The sequence below is a fragment of the Rhineura floridana genome, chromosome 5 (assembly GCF_030035675.1).
Source record: "Rhineura floridana isolate rRhiFlo1 chromosome 5, rRhiFlo1.hap2, whole genome shotgun sequence".
Taxonomy (NCBI): domain Eukaryota; kingdom Metazoa; phylum Chordata; class Lepidosauria; order Squamata; family Rhineuridae; genus Rhineura; species Rhineura floridana.
Window position 1 is genome coordinate 110331792 of NC_084484.1, and position 20539 is coordinate 110352330.

The window sequence follows — 20539 nt, forward strand, 5'->3', positions numbered from 1 at the left end:
TTTCATCGTGCTGTCCACTACAACCCCGAGGTCTCTCTCCTGGTCGGTCACCGCCAGTTCAGACCCCATGAGCGTATATGTGAAATTAAGATTTTTTGCTCCAATATGCATAATTTTACACTTGTTTATATTGAATTGCATTTGCCATTTTTCCGCCCATTCACTCAGTTTGGAGAGGTCTTTTTGGAGCTCTTCGCAATCCCTTTTTGTTTTAACAACCCTGAACAATTTAGTGTCGTCAGCAAACTTGGCCACTTCACTGCTCACTCCTAATTCTAGGTCATTAATGAACAAGTTGAAAAGTACAGGTCCCAATACCGATCCTTGAGGGACTCCACTTTCTACAGCCCTCCATTGGGAGAACTGTCCGTTTATTCCTACTCTCTGCTTTCTGCTTCTTAACCAATTCCTTATCCACAAGAGGACCTCTCCTCTTATTCCATGACTGCTAAGCTTCCTCAGAAGCCTTTGGTGAGGTACCTTGTCAAACGCTTTTTGAAAGTCTAAGTACACTATGTCCACTGGATCACCTCTATCTATATGCTTGTTGACACTCTCAAAGAATTCTAATAGGTTACTGAGACAGGACTTTCCCTTGCAGAAGCCATGCTGGCTCTGCTTCAGCAAGGCTTGTTCTTCTATGTGCTTAGTTAATCTAGCTTTAATCATACTTTCTACCAGTTTTCCAGGGACAGAAGTTAAGCTAACTGGCCTGTAATTTCCGGGATCCCCTCTGGATCCCTTTTTGAAGATTGGCGTTACATTTGCCACTTTCCAGTCCTCAGGCACGGAGGAGGACCCAAGGGACAAGTTACATATTTTAGTTAGCAGATCAGCAATTTCACCTTTGAGTTCTTTGAGAACTCTCGGGTGGATGCCATCCGGGCCCGGTGATTTGTCAGTTTTTATATTGTCCATTAAGCCTAGAACTTCCTCTCTCGTTACCACTATTTGTCTCAGTTCCTCAGAATCCCTTCCTGCAAGTGTTAGTTCAGGTTCAGGGATCTGCCCTATATCTTCCACTGTGAAGACAGATGCAAAGAATTCATTTAGCTTCTCTGCAATCTCCTTATCGTTCTTTAGTACACCTTTGACTCCCTTCTCATCCAAGGGTCCAATTGTCTCCCTAGATGGTCTCCTGCTTTAAATGTATTTATAGAATTTTTTGTTGTTGGTTTTTATGTTCTTAGCAATGTGCTCCTCAAATTCTTTTTTAGCATCCCTTATTGTCTTCTTGCATTTCTTTTGCCAGAGTTTGTGTTCTTTTTTATTTTCTTCATTCGGACAAGGCTTCCATTTTCTGAAGGAAGACTTTTTGCCTCTAAGAGCTTCCTTGACTTTGCTCGTTAACCATGCTGGCATCTTCTTGGCCCTGGCGGTACCTTTTCTGATCTGCGGTATGCACTCCAGTTGAGCTTCTAATATAGTGTTTTTAAACAACTTCCAAGCATTTTCGAGTGATGTGACCCTCTGGACTTTGTTTTTCAGCTTTCTTTTTACCAATCCCCTCATTTTTGTGAAGTTTCCTCTTTTGAAGTCAAATGTGACGGTGTTGGATTTTCTTGGCAATTGGTCATTTACATGTATGTTTAATTTAATAGCACTGTGGTCACTGCTCCCAATCGGTTCAACAACACTTACATCTCGCACCAGGTCCCGGTCCCCACTGAGGATTAAGTCCAGGGTTGCCGTCCCTCTGGTCAGTTCCATGACCAACTGATCTAGGGAATAGTCATTTAGAATATCTAGAAACTTTGCTTCTTTGTCATGACTGGAACACATATGCAGCCAGTCTATGTCCGGGTAGTTGAAGTCACCCATTACTACCACATTTCCTAGTTTGGATGCTTCCTCAATTTCATATCTCATCTCAAGGTCTCCCTGAGCATTTTGATCAGGGGGACGATAGATCGTTCCCAGTATTAAGTCCCTCCTGGGGCACGGTATTACCACCCACAACGATTCTGTGGAGGAGTCTGCCTCTTTTGGGGTTTTGAGCTTGCTGGATTCAATGCCTTCTTTTACGTATAGAGCGACTCCGCCACCAATACGTCCTTCCCTGTCCTTCCGATATAGTTTATATCCAGGGATAACCGTATCCCACTGGTTTTCTCCATTCCACCAGGTCTCGGTTATGCTCACTATATCAATGCTCTTCTCTAAGACCAAGCACTCCAGTTCTCCCATCTTGGTTCGGAGGCTCCTAGCATTAGCGTACAGGCACTTGTAAGCAGTGTCTCTCTTCAAGTGTCTTTGGCACTTGTGGTTAGGCCTGTGGTAATTTTGCTCTTCTGAATTTATATCCTGTGCCCCTGCTCTCACAATGCCTACTTCTAGGCCTACCCCTTTTAAAATTTCATCATTTCTTTGGTTTTTATCCCAGGGGGGAGGTTTATTCCGAACCGGACCTTTCTCAGCTCCTGTCGGGTTTCCCCCCTCAGTCAGTTTAAAAGCTGCTCTGCTACCTTTTTAATTTTAAGTGCCAGCAGTCTGGTTCCATTCTGGTTCAAGTGGAGCCCATCCCTTTTGTACAGGCCCGGCTTGTCCCAAAATGTTCCCCAGTGCCTAACAAATCAGAACCCTTCCACCCGACACCATCGTCTCATCCACGCATTGAGACTGCGAAGCTGGGCCTGTCTGGCTGGTCCTGCGCGTGGAACTGGTAGCATTTCAGAGAAAGCCACCTTGGAGGTCCTGGCTTTCAGCATCCTACCTAGCAACCTAAATTTTGCTTCCAGGACCTCACAGCTGCATTTCCCCATGTTGTTGGTGCCAACGTGCACCACAACCACTGACTCCTTCCCAGCACTGTCTACCAAACTATCTAAACGACAGACGATATCCGCAACCTTCGCACCAGGCAGGCAAAACACCTTGCGGTCTACACACCCATCACACACCCCACTGTCTATGTTCCTAATGATCGAATCACCCACTACAAGGATCCCTCCACCCCCTGGAGATATATCCTCGGCACGAGAGGATAGCTGCTCATCCCCCAAGGAATGGGTCCCTTCTAAGGGATCGTTTCCCTCTTCCTCAGCTGGATGCTCTCCTTCCCCGAGACCATCGTTCTCCATGATAGCAGGAGAGCTGTCATCATTGGAGTGGGACACAGCTATAACGTCCTTGAAGGCCTCCTCCACACACCTCTCTGCCTCTCTCAGCTTTTCCAGGTCCGCCACCTTGGCCTCAAGGAAATGAAGTCGTTCCCGGAGAGCCAGGAGCTCATTGCACCGAGAGCACGCCCACGACTTCTGTCCAACAGGCAGATAGTCGTACATGCTGCAGGTGGTGCAAAACACTGGAAAGCCCCCACACCCCTGCTGGCTCCTTACCTGCATAGTTTTGTTTAAGGTTTATTACGTTGGGGTTGGAGACTGCGGTTTAGTTGAGGTCAGGGAACAGACGGGCAGAGTGGGGGGCCCTGCTGCCGAACTCGCCCTGCTGCCGAACTCGCCCTGCTGCCGAACTCGCCCTGCTGCCGAACTCGCCCTGCTGCCGAACTCGCCCTGCTGCCGAACTTGCCCTGCTGCCGAACTCGCCCTGCTGCCGAACTCGCCTTGATGCTTTGTCAGCTGGGGCTCCCTCTAGCTCGTGGAGCAGGCTCCCTCGCTAGGGTGCTCTGATTTTATATGTGTGGCTGGTTCCTCCCAGCTACTGCTGCCAGCCAATGATGTGTTACTTGAGGCTGATGGCTATCAGCTGGGGCTTAACTCTTTAGTATTCTCTCAGGCTTCCTTCCTTTGAAGTCAGGAAGGCAGGCTTCCTTCCTTCCTGAGCGAGGGGCAGGGCTGTTTAAGCTTTTGGCTGCTTTTAATCTAATCAAGGGGCTGCACCTTCCAGGCAAGTCTTTTGTGTTTGTTGTTTTCCCACCTAGAACAGCCTGACCTTTCTTTAACCTAGGGAAACAGAGCTTGTGGTTGTGTTTCAGGAAGGCTGAAGCTGCTCTTTTTAGCAAGGACTGAGCTGACTCTCTCCCTGTATGTGTCGGTGGAGTTTCCTTTTCCCCCTTCTCTCCGACTGGAATTTAGCCTTGTTTACAGTGTCCCCTGAAGCTTTCCTGCTAGGGTGGTGTTGAAAACTAGCTTTCTATAGGCTTCCTTCTCCTAGGATCTGTCTCCTAAGATATAGGTTCTTTCAGGATTTGGCTCCTAGCTCAGGGTGACCTTGGGCTGCCCTTATTACTTATTGCTCTGAGCTGTTTTACTTCAATTAAATAATGGAATAAATGGGAGCTACTTACCCTCTTTTCGCTCTGCTGCTTAACTCGCCTTGACGCTTTGTCAGCTGGGGCCTTGACGCTTCATCAGCTGGGGCTCCCTCTAGCTCGTGGAGCAGGCTCCCTCGCTAGGGTGCTCTGACTTTATATGTCAAAGTAACAATAAGCTAGAAGGAGACTAAGGCAAAGTCTCAAAGCAATATTGTGAAATAGGGAGTGGCTGGTAGTGCTTCCTAGCAGGGGGATCTTGCGAGATCTGTGCTAGAGCTGGTGAGAGAACAAATAAAAACCAGGATCCTGACTGAAGGGACCTGACAGGAGGTGGCAACAGGAGGGATCCTGACATGTGGTGGCAGTGGTGGGATACGAACAAAAGAGAGTCTCTAAAAAGTGGTGTGACTGTGAAGGGAATAACTAATAAAGATTACTTGGGAGTGTGTGGTAAAGTGTGTGAGCTCTAAGAAACATGGCTGAGTTCATGAAAATGAAGAGAGAGGAGCTGGTGGAGAAATGTATAGCTTTTCATTTACCTCATGAGGGTAAAGTAGTGGATGAATTGCGGGTAGCATTAATAACTTATACATCAGTCCAAACCAAAGAACCTGTGAGAGAAGAGACCCCAGAAGGGTACTTAAGTAATCCTGCCTACATGGAGTATTTAAGAGAGACGTTAAAATTGGAGGCTGAAAGATTGAGAATGGAGGCTGACATACAAGTGGAAAGGTTAAAATTAGAGAGAAGTTTCATTTTGAGGAGACAAGAAAAGAGAGAGATGAAGCAAAAATAAAAGTTACTCCTAAAGATTTTGCTATGTAGGAGCCTGGTCAAGATCCACAAGTTTACCTCAGAACATTTGAAAAGGCAGCTCAGATGTGGGGGCTACCTGAAAATAAATATATGCAATATTTATCAAACTTAATAAAAGGGGAATTGGCTGAGGTGTATCAATATTTCCCCTTAGACAGGCCAGTGACATATGCTGAATTTAAAGAAGCAGTGTTCAAAAGATTTAGACTGGGGCCTGATTATTTTAGAAAACTTTTCAGAAATTGCCAGATACAGACAGGGAGGTCTTTCGTGGAGTTGGGGGCAAAACTGATGGATATATTTGAGAAATGGATGACAAGTGCGAAAGCTCAGTCTGTGGAAGAGGTGAAAAGCCTCATGATATTAGACCAGTTATACCATCAATTGCCACCAGAAATTAGATTGCTGGTTAAAGATCGTTCCCCTAAGTTTGTGCAGGAAGCAGCAGAGCTGGCAGATCATTTTACCTCAAACCGAACTGGTTGGATGGGGAAAGCACAGAGATTTTAAAACAAGACCAAATAATAATGGCAGAAGGGATGTGGCACCACAGAGAGTAAACCCTCTAATAAAATCAGAAGGGCACAGGACACCTCAGATTGGATCTGTGTATCCTAAAATGGAGAAGAAACTCTGTTTCAAATGTGGTAGGCCAGGAATCTCCATTTTCAATGTGAAGCTACAAACCCCATCAGTAATTCTGTTCAAGGGAGAACAGTGAAAAGTGAACTGAGAGAAGGGGAAACGAAGAAAATACAGTTCTGTCAAATAAGCTGGTCAAATGTACAAGATTTTGACTCAAGCTTGAGAGAAGAAGTGTGTGTGCAAGGGGCAAAATATTGGGCTTTGTTGGACACTGGTGCTGCTCAGACCTTACTGAGGCCAGATTTGGTAACAACTGAGGAAATTTTACCTCAGGAAAAGTTAGTAATCCAAGGTGTGAGAGGTGAGCTAGAGAGCATTCCCATGGCTCTAATAAAATTGAACTGGAGAGGAAAAGAGGAGACTTATAAAGTGGGTATCAATGCCCAGCAACATGAATCCGTAATATTGGGCAGAGATATTATGGGTTCACAGGGAAAGATTTACGTGGTGACCAGACAACAGCTTGGTAAAGCTGCAGAAGCCATTTTGTCTGATGCTGAACAGAACAGGGTGGAGCCGATAACTGAACCTGAGGTCACCATAGCAACCCCCAGTGAGCCTGGAGAGAATGAGACTTTGTTATGAATGTTTTCTACTGCTGAAGCACAACAGTTCAGGGATGAGCTGGAAAATGGTATCAGTTTAAAACCAATGAAGGAGCAAGCCCTACCACAGAGAATCCCTTTTACAGAGAGCCTGAGGGATCAAACAGTGTGGGAGAATGGGGTGCTGTATAGACTGTGGCTACCTAAAGAGAGAGAAATAAACTGTGAACCAGTTAAACAGTTCATTGTGCCTAGCAAATTCAGATCCAGATTGCTAGTTATGGCACATGATATACCTTGTTCAGGACATCTTGGTATAAAAAAGACAAAAGAAAAGGCTGACTGCTCATTATTATTGGCCGAACATTTCCAAGGATGTCAAACAGTACTGTTCTTCATGTGTTATATGCTGAAAAAGTGGGGTAAAAACAAAAGCTCCATTGAAGCCCCTTCCTATAATAGGACAGCCTTTTTATAGAGTGGGGATAGACTTGGTGGGTCCTTTTTCTAAACCCACAAGGCATGGCCGGAAATACATTTTAGTGGTGGTGGATTTTGCCACAAGGTACCCGGATGCAGAGGCTCTGAGATCATTAGATGTCCTTGTAGTGGCAGAGGCTTTGCTGAAGATCTTTATGAGGCTGGAGTTTCCACATGAGGTCCTGACTGATCAAGGCAGTGTGTTTATGGGAGAAGTTATGCAATGCATGTGGAAGTGTTGTGGGTTGAAACATATGAAAACAACCACATATCATCCAGATGCCAATGGGTTAACAGAAAGATTTGACAGAGTGCTAAAAGGGAGTGGTCCTAATTTGCCAGTCTTGGTACAAAAAAAGCAAGGCAGAGGAGGTGGATGACGAGGTCAAAGGGGGATCCTAAGTGTTCTGAGCAAACATAAGAATCTCTTTAATGTTAGACCTGGTGGAACCAGTGTTGCAAAACATACTTTAGACATTAGCAATCATCCTCCAATAAAATCTACCCCCTATTGTGTGAATGAAAGAGTGCTAGATATGATCAGAAAGCAAATGAGAGCATTTCTGAGTATGGCTGGTTTTTATAGAAGGTTTATTAAGGGGTTTGGAGAAATAGCAACCCCACTGCATGAACTAATGCAGAAGAAGTGTGCTGAGTGTGTGAAATGGAATGAAAGGTGTCAACAAGCTTTTGACCAACCGAAGCAACCACTGTGCCAGAGTCCAGTGTTGATAGCTCCGGACTTTGAGCGGCCTTTCATCGTGGCAACCAACGCTTCTGACCTGGCTCTTGGAGTTGTGTTGATGCAGGAGAGGGAAGGCATCAAGCATCCCATTGCCTACCTGAGTCATAAGCTGACAGCGAGAGAACGGAACTACTCTCCGGTACAGAAAGAGTGTTTGGCAGTCATGTGGGGCCTGAGCAAGCTGCATCCATACATGTGGGGAAGAAGATGCACAGTAATCACGGACCATCGTGCGCTGCTGTGGCTGGACACTATGAGGAACAACACCACCATGCTTCAAAGGTGGTCCTGGGCACTGCAGGAATATCAAGTGGACTTTGTGTTCATCAAAGGGAAGGACAATGTGCTGGCGGATGGACTTTCGAGGCAGGTTGCTGATACTGCAGTCACATGAACAAAATGAGAGACTGAACGGACACTCTACCCCTGAGTGTCATATATATATATATATTCACTAATAGGCAAAAAACCTTGCAGTTTAAGAATGTACCTATAGCCCACAGCTATTTCTATCAAACTTTAAAAAGCAGGGAAATTGGGCAGCTATAGTGAATGCACCAGGGGAGCAGGAGACCTGAACTCCTCTCTGAGATATTGTACTGCCCTACAAATTGGTCAAAATGCAAACACCATTTGGGTTGGTCTTTCACAGTCCAATCCACTTCCTGTGTAGCTTGGAAGAATTTGGTAACGTGTGCCTCTGAGCATATGGTGAGTGGTGGCTACACCTGCCATCTCCAAAGATAGAAAATTATATTTTTGTATGTTTGTTGCTGTTCTTCTTACTTTGGTTCTTTTCTGTGTTACTACTATTTGTACAGAGAATCTAAACTAGAACATTTTATTTACCTCATTATTCATCCCAGAAATCTGTGTCAAATTTATTTTTATTAATTTGAAAGCCTTTTTAGTGGTCAGTGTCATATGATGGTGAAGACAGACTTTTGTGTTTCAAATTGGAGGTTAATTTCTATTTCTATTTTGGGTGCTTTAACAGTTGAATCTAAAACTGTAGTTTGATGTAAAATCAGACTAATTCTAATATGTTGCTACTTCAGCAGTGACTCTAGCTGTTGGGGAAAAGAGGATGCATGTTTTCAGCCTGCTATGTTTAAACCACTTCATTTAAGGCAAGGTAGGCACGGTCAATTAAAAACATAGAGCACACATTTTGTTAGAATATATTTCACCTCCCACTGTTTTGTCTTGTGCAAATTGACACACTCCTGAGGTCCACTGGAGACTATTCTGCAGAAGTCAGTGCCATTATTATGTTTGGAGTTTTTTTAGTGTAAATTTTGCAGAGTGTGGCTGTACTTCACATATTTGCAGAAATAGAAACAAAAGAAAATGATTTCCTACAGGAAACTTCACTAAAATTGCAAAGGAAATCAGACATATTCAAAGTGACCATCTGAACTATATCAACTGTCTGAATAATGTTGCTTCCTCCCTGCTAAAACAAGATCAGCACAGCACATGTCTTGTTTCTGTTATTTGGGCTGATTGCAGGTGTTGCCACCACTCACATTAAAAAGGATCTTATTCTCAACGCAGCAGCAAAAAAAGAAGGAAGGGCATGGCTGTGACTATCATGAAGAGACCGCACTTTTTAATTTGCTACTGCACTACTGGTCACAAACAGAAAAACCACTTGGCCACCTCATTAGTGTAATATGGTATTACACTAAGTCATTAGTGTAATATGGTATTACACTAAGTCATTAGTGTAATATGGTATTACACTAAGTCATTAGTGTAATATGGTATTACACTAACTGCAAATATTTGATGCCCCTGCAAATGTTTGATGAAGACCTTCTGTTCTCTGCAAAAGATGAAAATAAAAATGCCTCTTCCCTATACACCAAAGGCTTTCACAAACGTGGAAAGCAGTGGCCAACACAGCACTAATTTCAGATGGGGGCTTCAACACAGGACTAATTTCAGATAGTGAGTGAGTGAAAGATTTAAGATTAAACAACCAAGAGCTAAATTCAAGATTAAAGTGTTAAAAACAAAGAGTCGCATCAAATCTCAAAATAACTACAGCAATGTTATGAGAGAAATGTATATAAAATGTTGCTTTTTCAGAATATTCTAAGGATAAATAAAATATGTGATTTTATTGTTAAGAATAAATGGTTAATAGGTTAATAGACTGTTTGCAGTAGATAATTCTATAGAAGCTGGAGTTAACGTAGATAGAGAAAAGGGGCTTTTTCTTAGAATAGGACATCTGTCTGCTGTCTGAAGTTCAAACAAAGCAGCCAGAACAGACAGTTTGTGGTCAAGTTCCACTTCAAAATAGAAAGGGGATTTACACTTGACTAATTCAGCTGATGGTTTTAGCCCTTCATTGCTTTGCTTGATGTAAAGGGAGTTTTTATGCTTAGTTAATGAGGAGGGGAGGGGAGCAATATACCATATATGGGAAATAATAAATAAGGGTATAAGGTAGCCTAAAACTGAGGAGTGGGAGATGTAAACAGGGGAGGAGTTTCATGTGACAGGGACAGGCGGATCTGATAGGCTGTGAACCCTGGAAGTACCTGACCAATGGGGAAAACAGGGGAGGGCATGAAGCGTCGGGCTAGGGGATAAAAGATTTGTACCAATGTCATTTGGGTGTGTCTGCCTTCTGGTAGGACACCCGTCCTTGCAAGTACGAAATAAAAGCTTTTAAAATTGATTCACACTTGTCTCTGTCGTGGGTCTTCCACAGGAGACCATTTTTGGGGTCTCATAGGGGGTTTTTCCCTTAAGGAAAACCACGTTAAAACTACGTTTCTTACAGTTATGAGCACAGGTCAAACAGCCACACACACTTCAAACAAAAAGCATTTGAGCATTTGTCATTTATAAACCCATTTAAGGATTTATACCACCAGCATCAACCCAAACACAAGAAGCCTCTACTTTTCTCCCATGAGTGGGAAAGCAATGATCCCTTCACCCATTGCCACCCTGGGCTCCTTCTAGGAGGAATGGTGGGATATAAATTTAATAAATTAAAGAAATAAATCTGCTGCTACAGTCAATTTAAAAGTTCTTTTCAAAAAAGAAAAAGAAAAAACGCAAAACCAAGAGACTGAACAACACTGGACTACACTTCAGGGTTGACATACACAACTCCCTCTCCGTCCCCCCCCCCAATATCTGTACAGCCATCCTAGGCTACTTTGCAGTGTTGCTGTAACATGGCTGCTGTAACCTATTTATTTATTTATTTATTAAATTTATTAGTCGCCCATCTGGCTGGCTGTCCAGCCACTCTAGGCGATGTACAAAATAAAAACATACAAATACATTAAAACATTAAAAATCTCAACAATAATAATAAAACCTAACCCAACCTATGCATTCTCCAGCACTATATCCACCCCTCCCCACTGCTCCACTATGCGTGCATGTGTGCGTGCATGTGCGAGAGAGAGAGAGAGAGAGAGATTTAAGATCGAAGAGCTAAATTCAGGATTAACGTGTTACAAACAAAGAGTCTCATACAATCTCAAAATAACTACAACAATGTTATGAGCACAGGTCAAACAGCCACACACACTGCAAACAAAAAGTATTTGAGCTTTTGTCATTTATAAACCCATTTAAGGATAGGGGGGGAGGTGGCAGGGCGATTGAGCCAGAGGAAAGAGCAGGCTGAGGGAGACAGCGGGGGTGGGAACACACACACACATCACTGTCACTCATCTCCATTCTGCTGCTGCCTTCTCCATCATCCTTGCCCTGTGCCCTTCCTCCACCATCCATTTTTCTCTTTCTCTCTCTCCTAACCGTCTGGCTGTCCATTTCCTCCCTCGTGCTTCCTTACACAGAGCACGGGGGAAGAGCAACGCTGACCATAAGGCCAGTGTGAGTCACATGTAGGGCTGCTTATTCCAATTCCACAAATCCGGGCAGGCTGATTTGCATATTATGCAAATTATAAATTAGTTGCATAATTTGCATAGTATGCAAATAATGTCCTGATTAGGCAAATTAATCATATTAAAAGTTGCATTGTCCAGTTTTGTTTTGTGCCTAGCAATTACCACCAAAAACTGGGGGAGGATTTGAAGATTTAAAAAAATCCTTCATTTTTAAACTTAAATGCCTATTATGGAACATTTATTTATTAAGAGGATTTATATCCTGCCTTTCCACTGTTAAAAACGGAGTTCAGGGCAGCTTACAAACATAAAACCAATAAAAATGCACAATCAATGTAAAAACAATAAAAACATAACATAAAACAAGTCAATGCAGCACTATAAAAATCATACAACTTTTAACGCAAATAGAAATCAAGATTTCAATATTATCAGCTCTGTCAATCATCTTATCTAAAGGGAGCATGTCTGAGCATGTAAGAAGTGTCTTTAGTACACCGATTCTCACATATCCAATCAGAGAGAGGGGAAATGGAGCCTTCTATGATAAAGGCTTGAACATGATGGAGACCTGGGTGATAGCACCTTTTTTAAAAAATAAAATAAAAATGCAGTGAATTCTAGAGACCTGGCAAGCTGTGGTAGCATTAGACAGGGTAGCTGTTCCATTCCTTAAGGGGGGGATGTTACACCCCCCACTGCATTGAATATATGCATAGAGAGAGGGAGCGCTGTGACGCCCTTCCCTGGCTCTCCCTGTCAGGTTCCTACCTGCTCGTGGCTACTGCCTTTCACTAGGCACCACCAGGGACTCCACCAGTCCGGACTGTCCTTTTTTATGATTTCTCTCTCTGCTCTAGCACAGATCTCAATAGATCCCCCTGCTAGGCAGCACCACCAGTCACGTTCTACAACCAATGTTCCCAGAGACCTTGCCTGAGTCTCTCTATCTGGTTACATTCGTGACTGTGTGCCTATGCTGTTCCCAACCCCCTTGTATCAATGCAGATAACTCATAACTCGGGGTTGCTCTGGATACTTATAATGTTATCTTCTCCTCTTCACCGCTGCCACCATTTGTTACTGTTTCCCTTCAGCCTTGGTTATTACCTTACCCTCCCTTCTGGTCTGTGAAACCCCAGCCAAGGATCAGGCCTTCAGTAAACCAAAATAGTATTTATTAAATAACATTAATAACAAGATAACTTTGATAATGTTCTACAAGCTTATGGTTTCATCTATTACTGTGATATTTGACTTATTACTAATCTGAACTCCACCTCCCTCTTTCTCCACACTCTCCTGACATACACCAACTCACACCCACCTCCAAACTCCACCAAAACAACCCACTCACGTCCACCCAGATTCAACTGTCATCCTTCCATTTATACTCTCAGCCATCCAAACACTCAGCCAATCATCCAGCATTCTACTGCTCATTTACTCCCCCCTCCTCTTTCATTCCACTTACCATGTATCTTCTATACAAACAGCACTTACCATATATACATTAATACAGGAACATCATAAGTGCCTCTGTGTGTATGTATATATATACACATGCGTGTAGGTATACGTCCACACAAACACACACACATATCCATCCCAGGGGAGATGGAAGTAGGGTGATCTTTGGTGGAGAGATGCCTGCCAGTCATTTTGAAGAAGGGTATGTATCAAAAAATACTTTTTAGCCTTTTCTGAATTGCTGAACAGAGGCTCTGTCATGCAACAGGGTGAGTGAGGCTGCATTCCAATGCAACTTTACTTAGGAGTAACCACCATTTAACAAGACGGGTACAGGGCTGAAAAATGCAAATGCTAGTATCACTGCCTTTTCTACAGAGAGGTTTGCTTTTATATCTTGTATCTGTTCACGGGAAGGAGTGTTTAGTGGAATCAAACCCTTTTATTCCACCCTCCATGATGACAGGCAGACCCTCCCATTGCATTCACCACTTAAGAAACATATCCTGAGAAACAGGCAAATGAGATGAAAGCTGCTTCTCCTTGCTGATGCAACCAGAAAGTGTATGGGTAAGGAGTGGAGCAGCTGCATGTGTTGATCAAGTGGGCATGTGCAGTTTTCTAACCTGCTAGATTCTGCAGATGCAACACGCAAGCAGACTAAAATTCTTCATTTTTCCAGGACAACTGTGGTGTCTCTCATTGGCTAAGAAGAACAATGGAAGGCAGGAAGGTTGCCAGGTCAGAAGCATCCCAAACCCTGAAATTTCAGGGGTGGGCCAGAGGAGGTACTCCTGAGTGATGTCAGGGGGTGTGCCTGAGTGATGTCACAGGGATGGGCTGTAGTGCTGCCATTAAGCATGATACATTAAGCATCAATCACAGTTGTGTAGAGCATACAATGAAAAAAAACATTTTTCTGATTGAAAATTAAGACAGAAATCTTAGCTAAAATATGAAGCCCGGGTAGGGAGCATTTAATCTAGCCCATTTGCTTTCAGCAAGAAGGGCTTAAGTGCCCCCAGGCCAGTCACCAGAAGGCCATTGTAGGAAGAAAGGAGCCTAGTGTTGTGGAGATGTTAGATGGGAACACTCACGAGTAAAGATGGATGTCCCCAAAGGCAGCAATTCTAAACACACTTACTAATGGACTAATCACCACAGAACTCAACAAGACTTACTTCTGAGTAGATATAGTATGGATTGTGATGTTGGTAAACCTTGACTATGGATCCTCTGCAAAGACATCCATATCCAAACAGGGTTGGCAACCCCCTGCCTGCAGTGCCCTGTCTGTATCTTTTAACATGGTTGCTCCAAAATTCTTAACAGATTTGACCCTTCAGAAAGAGGTCTGAGAAATGAGTAAGAGTAAGAAGGTTCTCTACCCTTTCTGTCTACCCTGTGGACTGCTATAAACTCACTTTGACAGCCAACCCAGTTCCAGTGAGCAATAATGGACAGAGAGAAAACACACATGGTTTGGTCTACTGTCATAAGCAGCAGCTTGGGAACAACAGTTGCAGCCACACTTCCAAATATATGAATTCTCTTTTACCACTATTGGACAAACTGTCATGCAACCAACAAGGTGCATCACCAGTGGGTTTAATGGGATTGTCCTGAGCACATGGAACCACTGCTGTTGCTTCTATGGCTGTAACAGAGTGAAGTTAAAGATAAGTGAAATGCAAATAGAAAAAACAACAACACAAAAGCCAGTAACACTTTCCTAACTGCAATACCATACCAACCACAACAAGATTCCTATGAATAAGGCAGAAAACTTCGCATCCCACAACCAGTCAGGATTCATAACCAAAAACCCAAACTAAAAAAATCCTAGCAGCCAGTCAGCCAAGGTCACACAAATCCCCATGCAGCACAACCTGACCTGGGGACTTCAGTTAACGCAGACTGGTGCAGCACGATTGCTGACATGAGTGAGATCCTATCAGCACATTACACCTCTGCTCTGAAATCGGCATTGGTTACTGATTTGCTACCAGGCCAAGTTCAAGCTGTGCTTTCCATGTTATGGGTGCCACATAGTAATTGTTCTGCCCTTGTAAGAAATCAGTCCTGTAAAGTGGCAGCACCTATGCTTTGGAACTCCTTGCCTATTGACATTAGGCAGACGCCTCTTTTCAGCACCTGCTAAAATCAGTTTTCTTGAGGCAAGCCTCTCCAGGCATGTAGAAGCTATTGTGTTTTTAAATCTGTTTTTAACTCATTGTTGGTTTTATTATTTTGAACTTTTTAAAATATCTGTCCTTAACGCTTTTGCCAATAATTTTATTGTTTTAAGTCTTTCTGTAAACACCTTTGAGATTTTTTACACTAAAGCGGTATATAAATGTTGCAAATAAAAATACATCAATAAATGTTGGAGTCACTGTAGCCCTTGAGTCTCTTCTCACTTTTAGGAACCAAGGAATCTGCCTTATACTGACTCAGGCCATTTTGTACCATCTAACTCAGTACTCATGACATGGACTAGCATTGGTTCTCCAGGATTCCAGGCAATAGTCTTTTCCAGGAATTGAATTTTGGACCTTGTATGCAAAGCATATGCCCTAACGATGAGCTACAACCCTCCCCCTGTTTAAAAAAGTATATTTTAAAAAATTTATTTGCAATTCACTATTGAATGCACATCATACCTACAACATTTATTTATAGCACATTCAACACCCATTTGAAGCACATGAATCCCACCACAGAATCATGGGAATTTTCATTTGTTAAGGGTGGTGAGAACTATAACTGTGAGGGGGAAACTACACTTCCCAGGATTCTTTAGGCGAAGTCATGGGCTTTAAATGTGAGTTGGATGTGCTTTAAATGTGTTGATCTACTTAATCAACTTTGCCTGCATGTAAATTGTTTTAATTAATTTTTCAAAATGGAAATGAGCTATAAAGTATACTGGCTGACCATGTGCTACTTACCATCTCTCAGCCTATCCTCCCCTCAAGATGAAAACAACAGAGTACCATGACCACCCCAAGGAAGAAGGGCACACTTAAAATGTAGAGAAAAAATCATCTACAACCATAGTGTGAAATCAAATACTTATTGGGACGCAGTATGAAGAAATATTTATATAAACATGACTATCAAATATGTTTATTAATTACACAATCTGTAAATATATTTATAGTGCAATCCAATGTTTGTTTACTCAGAAGCAAGTCTCAATGTATTCAATGGGGCTTACTAAACTGGGAAGTGTGCAGAAAACTACAGCCTTAAGTGATAGGGAACTTGTTCTTTCAACAAGCCTTTTAAGCTGAGACCTTATCCCAGTCTGAGTCTGTGTTGGAATTGCTTTTTTAAGCCTTTTCTTTTTTTAAAATTTTTTTTTAAACTTTCTAAAAATGTTTTCAAAGATGTTTTAATAGATTTTAAAGTCTGTTTTTTATGATGTTTTAAAGTGCTTTTAGGACTTTTGTTTCCCGTCCTGGGCTCCTGCTGGGAGGAAGGGCAGGATATAAATAAAATAATAAATAAACTTCATTCACCCAACCCAAAATTCAGAATCATGCCTCTTTAGGCTGTTTTCCAACTGTTTATTCTTGCTTTTCGGTTATTGGATTTTAAAGGGATTTATTTCTTGTTGTGAGTTGTCTTGGTTTCCAATCACCAACCCAATCACAGAGTTGTTAGAAAGACTGCATACACACACTGCAGATGTATAAATACATACAGCCCATATAATACTTTATTGTTAAGCCACTTGGTCATTGCAAAAAATCAGTATTAATTTTAAACAAATCAGTATTAGTTTCCTACATAATAAAAAACTGTAATACCTAAGTAAGCCCTGCCTAATTGCTTTAAAACAGGACTGGAGAAGAACAGAAAGAAAGTCCCTCCCCCATTTTTAACTCTTTCCCACTCACCTCCCATCTGCTGCTGCTTTCTCCCTTCATTTTCGGCCATTTTCTCTCTCTCTCTCTCTCTCTCTCTCTCTCTCGCTTAATCACAAAAAGCAAGCTCAGCAGAAGGCCAGTGTGAGTCAGGTCTGTTGCCCACCAATCACAGGAGCAGACTTCCCCTGCTTCCTCCAAGTAACTGGAAGGGGAGGGGGAGGAAGAGTAAAACGAAAGAAGACTTTCTTCTTTCTGTGCATGCGGTACCTTATAACCCACTCTAAGGCATTTTTTAATCACTTAATTAAAAATAAACCATGCCATTTTTTAAATTGAAACCTACTTCAGATGAAGTACAGTGTTTGAGGCAAGCTCGGGCAATTGATTAGGGATACCTTAGAGTCATCTCTGAGTTGTAATCAAGAACAACAGATTATGTCAATTTCAAGGGAAAAAAGTCCAAACGGCTTCTAGTTTTTTTTCCTCCCGTTTTTCACTTTAACCTGTGGATTCTCCGTGGGGGGGGGGGGCTGTGTATCACCAAGAAAACTTCCAGAGTTGTAGAGCAAGCGATTCTGAATCCAACAGTATAAGCCTTGTAAGTTTTTGTTTTGAATTGGGGCTATACAAAGCACCAGAAAGGGGTGGGGGGGTATTTTCATTTAACATGGTAGAACGCGAAAAATCTGTACTGACTATAGTATACAGCCACTCTCGTGGCTGTATAATATGAGGGACAGTTTTGAAAGCAACAAACAGAACTTCACCCAAGCTTGCTCTAGATCCCTATAAGGATTCTGTTAATCACCTAAAAATACATGCACATAAGGTTTTTATTGTAATACCAAAACGTTTTGGCTTCTGCCTTCATCAGCTGCTAACATACAAATGCTGTTACGAAGGTGGCAGTTATAGAGCTTTGAGGATGGAATGCTCAGAGGGGCTTCATTTGCAGAACCTAAGTAGTGGTGGCACTGTCCTCCAGGTTCAGGCCATGTGGTGCCAATGTGTCCAGAGAGTATATCCAACAGTTCTCCCTTTTAGTCAATGCTGCTGGATCTGTTGGCAGCTCTATAGCTGTTATAGAAAAATCCAACAGGCTGTGACCCTCAGTGTTGAAATGTTTTGCAACTGGTTGCTCCACTTTTTTTGTTAAGATTGCCGATTTATGGTTTCTGAAGCGTTTGTGTAGGTCAGTTGTGTTTTTTCCTACGTATTGGATATGACATCATGGTCTTTTGCATTCAATGACATAAATTATATTGCAGGACCTGCAGGTGATGTTCTGTTTGATGTAATATGCCCTGCCTGTCCTAGTGCTTGTAGAAGTAGCTATCTCCCTGAGGGTACACACAGGTGATACAGCGTTTGGAGTGACAAGGATGAGACCCAGGATTGGTGATAAGTGGCTTAAACACAGCTCTCACTCACAGTCTGTGCAAATTAGGAGGCTGGTGAAATGCTACAACAGGAGGCCTTTGATGGCTCTAGCAAGATGTTCTGAGTTTGCCAGCAATGGGTAGCTCTCTCTAATTACTCGGTGATAGTTAGAGATGCTGGATGGAAATCTACCACAAATGGAAACCGTTGCTCTTTGTTCTTTGACACCTCAGTATGATGGAGGAGGTTTTCTCTGAATGGAGACTCGGTGGATGTTGCAATCGATATTATGTGGAGGATATCCTCTCAGAAGAAGGTGTTCTTTAAGTTCACTGATCCTTCTCTGGTATTTATCTTCAGTGTTGCAAATAAGTTTGATTCTCGGAGCTAAGCTATACACAATGTTTTTCTTTATATGCATAGGATGGCAGGATTTCCAGTTTAAATAGGTGTGGGCATCAGCGGGTTTGCTGTAGAGATCAGTGGCCAATGTGTTTTCAATGATGAGAAGGACATCAAGAAAAGGGATGTGTGGATTGTCATTTGTACGATTAAATGTAAACATTTCAACATTGAGGGTTGTATTTGTATGTTAGCAGCATTTGTATGTTAGCAGCTGATGAAGGCAGAAGCCGAAATGTTTTGGTATTACAATAAAAACCTCTGTTTTGTTAATCACAATTAAGTGCAGATAGATGGATAGATGATATAGTTTTCTATATAGATCTATGGATAAACTTAAGGTGTGCGTGTTTGTTTATACACACACATATATATATACATATACAGAGAGAGAGAGAGAGAGAGAGAGAGAGAGTAGGGTCCCACTCATATGGCAGGTTCCGTTCCAGGCCCCCGCTGAAAAGCAAAAACCTCCAGAAAGTGGGGCCCTACTCAGCTGTAGCATGCCAGCTCCCAACCCTACAGCTGATCAGCTGTAGCGCAATCAGCTGTAGCGCAATCAGCTGTAGCGCAATCAGCTGTAGCGCAATCAGCTGTAGCGCAATCAGCTGTAGCGCAATCAGCTGTAGCGCAATCAGCTGTAGTGCAATCAGCTGTAGCGCAATCAGCTGTAGCACGAGGAGCTCCAGACGCTGTGCTACAGCTGACAGTGATCAACTGTAGTGTGCGAGCTCCCTGCACTCCAGCTGATTGTGTGCTACAGCTGATGAGCATGATCAGCTACAGCAATGATCAGCTGCAGTGCATGAGCTCCCCGCGCTCCAGCTGATAGCGTGCTCCAGCTGACAGGGATCAGCTATAGCATGCGAGCTCCCCGAGCTGATAGCTGTCAGCTGGAGCACGATGGCTGGAGCTCCCTGCGCTACAGCTGATCGCCCCGCTGGTGCCACCATATTAGTGGAACACCGAAAAGCAGGGTGCTGACAAGAGGGGCCCTACTGTGTGTATGTGTGTGTATGAAAAAATGGAAGTGGACTGCTTTCAAGTCGATCCCGATTCATGGCGGCCCTATGAATAGGGTTTTCATGGTAAGCGGTATTCAGAGGTGATTTACCATTGCCTTCCTCTGGGGCTGAGAGGCAGTGACTGGCCCAAGGTCACCCAGTGAGCTTCATGGCTGTGTGGGGATTCGAATTGCACAGAAAGACTGATTATAAACTATATATATATAGGGCAATCAAATCAAAGTGTGCCTAACTCCAGGTGTACCACAGGGCCAGGCCAAGACATTTTGCTGCCTGAGGTCAAGGTGCACAGATTTTGGCATCTTTGATAGTGACAATTTGTATGTGCCTCTTCCCTTTCCTGCCAAAAACAAAAATCATAAATAAAATTATAAACAATGTGCTGGCAATTCATGACAGAGATGCTCCTCCTCCTCCTTTTTCTTTATTTCATTTATGAATCATTTGCTATGAAGCATCTCAAAGCGATTTCACAATACAGTAAAACATACAAAACAATTACATATATAAAAAGCAGTTAAAACAATTGCATATATAGAAACATTTTTATACCATCCCTAATGAAAGGGTTGCTCTTGGAGTAGCAGGTAGATTTCCAAAATGATCTCAGATAGCCCTAGCTAGCTTGACTAAAGTTGAACCACAGATTTCCCATCCCTGCTGTATACATTGCAAAAGTATTAGGGATCATTTTGCAAATCTGCCCATTCCTGATGTAAAGATTCCTAGCGACTTCATTTGGACCTGGATTTTAGTGTGTGGTGTGCAGTCTCTATGTATGCTTAGAAGTCTCCACTGAAGAGTGAAGAAAGTGAACACAGTTTTAATCTAGCTCTGCAGTGCCCCGTCCCCAGGTCAATAATTCAGAAAGAATAAGAACCTACATTTCTTAGAGATCAGTTTGAAAGGTGAAGAGAGTTGCTTTATGCAGCAGAGTTCATTGGATATATAAAAGAATTTGAAAGAGAGTGGTGTTTATCTTAAACAAAATAAGCTCATTTTATTAAGAAAGTACACGTGTATAGGAAAGCCTAATTATCTAAACTAGCAGAATTC